This window comes from Sceloporus undulatus, chromosome 1 (genome assembly GCF_019175285.1).
Source record: "Sceloporus undulatus isolate JIND9_A2432 ecotype Alabama chromosome 1, SceUnd_v1.1, whole genome shotgun sequence".
Taxonomy (NCBI): Eukaryota; Metazoa; Chordata; class Lepidosauria; order Squamata; family Phrynosomatidae; genus Sceloporus; species Sceloporus undulatus.
Genome location: NC_056522.1, coordinates 8,609,253 through 8,616,495, shown reverse-complemented (window position 1 = coordinate 8,616,495; position 7,243 = coordinate 8,609,253). Strand labels below are relative to the sequence as shown.

Here is a 7,243-nt window from a genome sequence, read left to right as displayed (position 1 = left end):
CTAACGCCTAATGGCTTGGACCATCTTTTTTGTCTCCTCTGAACACTTTCGCCTTCTCATTATACTTCTGACCTGTGGTGGCCAGGATGGATTGTATTCTGGATGAGATCTGACCAAAGACATAGAGTAGAACCCTTTAATCCCTTACATTGGTCTCAGGTTATCTGAAGGACTTTATCTTACTTATCCACTAGAGTCAGAGTATCTGGAGAGTGTTTTCTATCATTTCCACCAACTCTCAGCTCATTTGGTAGAAACAGGAAGGGGCCTTCCTGGTTGCTTCTCCCAACTTTGGGCTCCCTTTCCGGGAAGCCAGAAGGGCTCCTCCTTGCTTCTTTGCCAGTAAATTTAAAAATTAATGCTCTAGCTTTTAGAAACTGATTATGGGCGCTTTTAAAGATGTGCAGTGTTTTTTTATGGTCGTATATAGTGTATTTTAAAAAATGTTTAATGTTTATCTTTAGAAATTATTTAATTTTAAATAACCTTTTTTCAGGTTTATGTTCAGTTTGTAGCCTGCATTGTTAAAATAATTGTTAGCCACTTTGAGTCTCTTTATTGGAAGAAAGCCAGGAACAAATGAATAAAATCTCAATAACATCATATCATTGTTATTTCCTTTTGGAATTATATCCGAGATGTAGTTGAATTTTATTGCAATAACTAGAAGGTGGCATTTTCCTGAACCCAGTGCCAGACTTACTCTACAACAAGCATGTTCCCCCTTGGCAGGTCCCACCTCAACAGAAGTGCCCCTGCATGTCAGCATGCAAGATCCACCACCTACCAAAGCATTGTGTCCTTGTCCTGAGCATTTTCCTACGGGAAAAATATACGTTTGTGAGATGGTTTGGGGGACATTGAAGAACATAGTGCAAACACTGTTTGGGTAAAACTCCGTCTCCTTAAATTGATCCGATAAATGAATAGAAGCCAAAGAAGCACTGAACACGAGAACAAGGAGAGAACACTCCTGTTTTAATAATAAAATGTAATGTTTTGTTGTTGTGTACTTAAATAATTTCAGACTTTTGGTGAACCTATGGTTTGACATTGCTTTCCTCTAGCTGAGTAGTTGTGACTTGATCAAGTCACTCATGTGTTTCCATGATGAAGGGATTGAAACCCTGTTTCCCCGAGTTTAGTGCAATCTGATCATAATATGATACTGGTTCAAATAAAACATTGGTGTTGCTTGTTTATCTGCCTTCAAGTCATTCTTCTGACTTATGATACCCTGGTGCACTACACGGGTCTCTGGGGCTGGAGTGTTGTGCCTGCCAAAGCCGCCATTAGGTTAATGGCTGACTGGGATTTGAACCCTAGTCTCCAGGGTAGTCCACACTCCAGTCCCGTCCTGGGAAAAAGTGGGATGAAACAAACAACAAACAACAAACAAACACTCAAACTATAACTATGCTGGCTCAAATTAAACCTTATCTTCTCCATAAATGTGGTGAATTCTTTCACATTAGGATGATAGAAACATTAATTTAGTTTCACTAGATCCAAAATGTAAAACATACATTTGTAATTGGATTCATGTTGTTGTTTTTTGTATTTTGTGATATTGTTCTCGGTTTATAGTGTGCATAAAATACTTTCTTCAAGTGTGTCCCCCAGATATTCATTGCTGAACCTAATATGAAATTGCATTGTATTAGGGGACAGTGGCTGCATCAAATGTGTTGCTATTTGAAAGATGCAAATGGACTTAAGGGAAATTCACATAAAATATATGTGTATTTTTATGTAGGCATGTGTGCAATATTTTTGGAAGGAGGATATTCTGGCAATTTTTCTGCACCAAGTTTTTTTTTTAATGTTTGAATAAAAATCCTTGAAAACTGCACAGTTTTCTTGTATTGTTGGGGGGGGGGGGGATCTCACTTGGGGAAAAGGCAGGATATAAATTCAATAAATGAATAAATAAAATTAATTAAGCCATCCATTCTTGCCTACAAGAATAAATGTAATGAACATTTACATTCCTAGATGAGAGAAAAAGATTTGAAGCATACTCTATCATGGGCTGGATCTATTTCATCAGATGCAACTATGGAATTTATCACATGGGAAAAAATGGGATTTTAAACATCAATTATCCTGTAGAAATCACACAATCACGATTAGCATTTTCATACAGTGTTGCAGATTAAATCGCCATTATCCCTGGAATAAACAGGCAATAAACAGCAACAAATCATTCACAGGGATATGCCATGAATGATTTGTTGCTGTTTATTGCCTGTTTATTGCCTGCTTATTCCTGGGATGATGGCAATTCAATCGAGATGTGTGTGAAAATGTTAATTGCAATTGTGTGATTTTCACAGGATAATCAATGTTTAAATTCCCCTATTTTCCCAATGTGATAAAGTCCAATGAAAGGTAATGATACAAACATCCTAATTTCAAAGGTGCTACAAGATTCTTGTATACTGAAACAGCCTGCTATGGAAGTGTCTTTGAAAATTCCCAAATTAGGCACACATGCAAGGTTCCTGGGAAGAGAACGCATGAAACTTACATGAAACACAGAGTGAAGGGAGAAGAGCAAATTGGGAGAGAAAAATCAGTACTCTGAAACACATACAAACTCACCTGCAGGTATCGAAAGTTCAGTTGGCCCTCCACATTTGCATCTTGGACTTTTGTGGATTTGATTATTCATTGATGTGTTAGTATGTTAATATTTCTAAGAATGTCTAGGTCTTTCAGAATTACTCTGTGGTCAACTTCCACCAAACATTGCACTGGAAGTCCTAGAGATTCCAAGAGAGAACATGTTTCTAGGCATTTGTAGGGCCTCCAGACCACAGAGTTGTGCTGGTGAATCTAGAGATTCCTAAAGAGGTATTCTCTCGGGCTTTTTTAAAAAAGAACTACTTTTATTTTATTTGTGGTTTGCCCACTTTCAAAGGGATCCTGCACCCCTAAGCACAGAAAATGTGGGAGGCCCATTGTAGTTTGAATTTGGAAAGGCTAGCTTCCCAAATACCAGAACATTTAGCTAGAGTCAAACAAATTGCAACTAACAAGTCGGAGTGAGGCTGATAAGAAGGGATCCTTTAAGAATTTAATCTACAAATATTGCCTGTGCTGCCAGCTTTTGGAGTTTGCTTGCTTCTGACATGCTCTATTTATACAATTGCTAATTATCAAATATTAGAATGATATTGCCAATCTCTAGTACTCTTTGATCACAAGGAAAAAGGTCATTTTCCAGAGGTCATCCTTGGAATTTCCTCCTCATTAGGAAAATTAAATGGTGGTATACCTCTCTTTTTGTTGTCATGGATTGAAATATACCTCTAGCTTCTCTAGCTGTTGGCGAACACTGGATATAAAAATCCAACAAAAAAACTTAAGAAACAGGTTAATTCCAACACTTTTGTAGCTGTTGGTGAAAATCTGATATGAAAATTCGCCATTTACAAATTCCAGGTCTTGCCTAGTTGCTAATGAAATTAGTTCTAGCTTGGTTAGTTTTCCAGAACATTTTAGTTGAACTTTTCTTACCTGGAACAGCTTGGTAGGCAAGCAAGAAGATGGTAAAGACAAGGAAGATGGCCTTCATGGTTAATGCTCAGCAAAGTTCCTTGGAAGAGAGAGAAAAATCTGAAGATCAGGCCAAGTAGAATTAAGCAGTTGAGGCTGAGGTTATTTATAAGGATGGTTGGGAATAGCAAGAGTCAAAGGTGATTTCCACTGTTCATTTCATAGGCTAAGTTCATTCCACCCCCCAGCACCCACCCCCAACTTCAGTGTGGCAGGATTACGAGTCTTACATTACTAGCAGATTACAAAACTCTTCTTTTTGGGCTACATCCAAAAAGCAGAGTCTCACAATTATTTAACTTTACCTTTCCCTGGCTACTGGTGGGTTGTTCCCTAAAGGATTCAGGATTGGTTGGGAAAAGAGGTGGACTCTGAATGGGCTGACTAGCTCTCAAACTAAGGGTCATCTTTTCTGGTATTCTTTTCCTAATGTAACATGAAAGGCATGAAGGTAATTCGTTTCCAAATGTTTCTTTGGCATTCAAAGATACATTGCTACAGTACATCAGGTTCAGTTTAATGGTAATAAGTAACATGATATTGTAGCTGAAAGCCATGACTCTATATGGATATGACAGACACATGTACTTGACAAGGGTTTATCTGCACTGACCAGGCTATTCTGGGGCAGCTGGAGTATCCTGGCTCCAGAAATGCCCCAGCGTTCCCTCATCTGCACAAGCATTCATTTGAGCCACCTTGTGCCACCATGAACCACACACTTCTGAGATCAGAACAAGGCACCCAGTGATGATCACATGGTGGATGCTTCATTTGGACTTCAGAATAGGTGGCAACAGCAGCAGACATAGCAGGCAGCTCAGTGGAATGGCCATGCTTAAAGTTGTCCCAGCATGTGAGTGGATGGCTCAGTATCTTCCCAGAAAATCCAGAGTAAGAGCTATGTTTTGAAAATGTGTTAAGGGTGATATGCCCTGATTCTTGTGCTCAGCATACCAGATATCATCTGAACTGTTTGTACCAGAACCAGGGTTTGGACCATGCATTGTCCAAACAGGGTGTCACCAGAATGGGGGGGGGGGGGAAATGGGCCTTTTGGACCATGCACAGAAGGCCTAACACACATTTATTAGAAGTCAAATGCTGACATCTAGCAATGGACAGTGAGCAGAAATAGAAAAAGATTCCAGTGGTTTTGAGATACTCATTGAAATAATTCATTTCACACCTTCTGAAACTGATTGTGATACAAAGCATGTCTTTCATGAGAAAACACACACATTCATGAAACTTGTGGTGCATATTAGCCATTCAAACTCTTGCCTAATTTTTTAAAAAGTGAATGGCTAAAAACGTATGTAAATGGAAAAATATGCACAAATATATTTAACAAAGTTCCCCATAATATTCTAGTAAGTAGGCAAGCTAGTGAACTGTGGGCTAGATAGAGATAGAGGAGGATCTATAATTGATTGTGAGACTAAACCTAGATAGTCTTGGAGAGAAGTGATAAGTGACATGCCTCGGGGTTCTGTCCTGGGTCTGATGTTGTTTAACATTTTTTTGTCAGTGATTGAGATGATGGAATAGAAAACATGCTTATGAAATTTTCAAATAACAAATTTGGGGGTGGGAGTGGGGAGGATACTCCAGAGGACAGGATTAGAATTCAAAATGGCACTGAGACATTGGAGGGGCTGCGGCTCCTGCTCCTTCTCATAAGAAGGCTGCTGCCACCATAGGATACCAAGGCCAGAGCAGTTACCCTTCCCTCCTCTATGAGAGGATGGTCTGATTGAGTGTCACCCCTCTTCTGGACTGTCACCCAGTGCAGTCTGCATCACACTTCCTAGTGATGCCACCATCATCTGCCACTTTATTTAATGGGACTTGGATATCCACACATTTTGATATCCACAGGAGGTCCCTATACCAAACCTCAGCCAATAAGAAGAACCTACTGTACATGGTACGATAAGTACAGTGTACCCGCTCCATGCACGGGTGCACCATACGTGGCTTCCAATTTACGCAGCACTCGTGCTGCAATTGAATGAATGGTGTGTGCTCCGTGGAGCCCTGGTGGAGCAGTGGTTAAATGCCTGTACTGCAGCCACTCACTCAAAACCACAAGGTTGCAAGTTCAAGACCAGCAAAAAAGGCCTCAAGCTCGACTCAGGCTTGCATCCTTCTGAGGTCACTAAAATGAGTACCCAGATTGTTGGGGGCAAATTAGCTTACAGTTGTAAACTGCTTAGACACTGCTTAGGCGGTATGAAGCGGTATACAAATGAAGCATGTTTTTATTTGTTTTGTGCCACCACGAACACGAGTCCCATTCTATTGAATGGAGCTCGAGCTTATGCAGAATTTGCCTTATGCAGAGGGGGGGGGGTGTCCGGAACAGATCCTCCACTGTATGATATGTATTATATATAATATATAAACAAAAAAACCCAGCTTCATTTATATACCACTTCATACTGAACTAGCAGTGTCTAAGCAGTTTACAACTGTAAGCTAATGGGCTAGATGAGGAAAAACAGATTGAAGCTGAATCCGAACAAGAAGGAGGTGTTCACGATAGCGGCCCCAAAACCAAGAATTGGGTTGCAACCACCAGTCCTGGATAGTATCATACTCTCCTCCAGTGACTGTGTTCGCAGTCTGGGGGTGCTCCTTGGCTCGTCGCTCCTGATGACAAATCAGGTGAATGCGACCATCAGGAGCGCCTTTTATCAGCTTCTGCTGATACGCCAGCTGCGCCCTTTTCTGGAAGTAAGGGATCTCGAGACTGTTGTGCACATGCTGGTAACCTCACGCCTTGACTTCTGTAATGTGCTCTACATGGGGCTACCCTTGTGTCTGTTCCGGAAACTACAGTTGGTTCAAAACATGGCAGCCAGGCTTGTGTCAGGAACATCTAGAAGGGATCACATCACCCTGGTTCTGAGGTCCCTCCACTGGCTGCCTATTGGTTTCCGGGCCCAGTACAAGGTGTTGGTTATTACCTTTAAAGCCCTAAATGGCTTGGGTCCGAGCTATCTCAGAGACCGCCTCTTCCCATACAATACTCCCCGCGCTCTCTGGTCCTCTGGGAGGAACTTAAATAAATAAATAAAATAAATAAAAATTTTATTTATATCCCGCTCCTTCCCAAGATCAGGGCGGCTTACAACAGTGGATAAAAACAATTCAAATACAATACAGTAACAAAATCAAAAATTACATATACATTATACAAAAATTAGACAGACTAAAAGCCCCATTAGCCCATCCTCTTGCCACAGTAGAGGAGGGAGGCCCACAGGATTTTAAGCAGGGAATGCCTGCTGGAATAGAAAGGTCTTTAGCTCCTTTCTGAATTGGGCCAGGGAGTTAGCCGAGCAGAGCTCAGTGGGCAGCGTGTTCCAAAGGGCCGGGGCGGCGATGGAGAATGTCCTCCTCGTGGTGGAGGTAAGCCTGGCCCCAGGCACCTTCAGCAATTGCTGCTCAGATGTTCTGAGGGTGCGGGACGGAATATACGGGGAGAGGCGGTCCTTCAGGTATCCTGGGCCCAAGCCATTTAGGGCTTTATAGGTGATCACCAACGCCTTATATTGGGCCCGGAAGCGAATAGGCAGCCAATGAAGATCTTTCAACACCGGTGTTATATGGCTGGCCCTGGAAATATTCTGCACCATTTGTAGCTTCCGGGTTTGGTATAAGGGTTGCCCCATGT

The 7,243-nt window shown here is 41.4% G+C and overlaps 1 long non-coding RNA gene across 2 annotated transcripts in view; it reads left to right on the top strand.

The window, feature by feature from the left end:
- The first annotated feature begins 4,186 nt into the window (after positions 1-4,186).
- Positions 4,187-7,243, top strand: part of LOC121918986 — a 26,909-nt gene continuing 23,852 nt past the window's right edge. The window contains exon 1 of one of the 2 annotated variants that reach the window (XR_006101363.1): positions 4,187-4,417. This is a non-coding gene — a long non-coding RNA (uncharacterized LOC121918986). Of the gene's footprint in view, positions 4,456-7,243 lie in introns of both variants that reach the window. The other variant, XR_006101362.1, reaches the window with a different exon arrangement.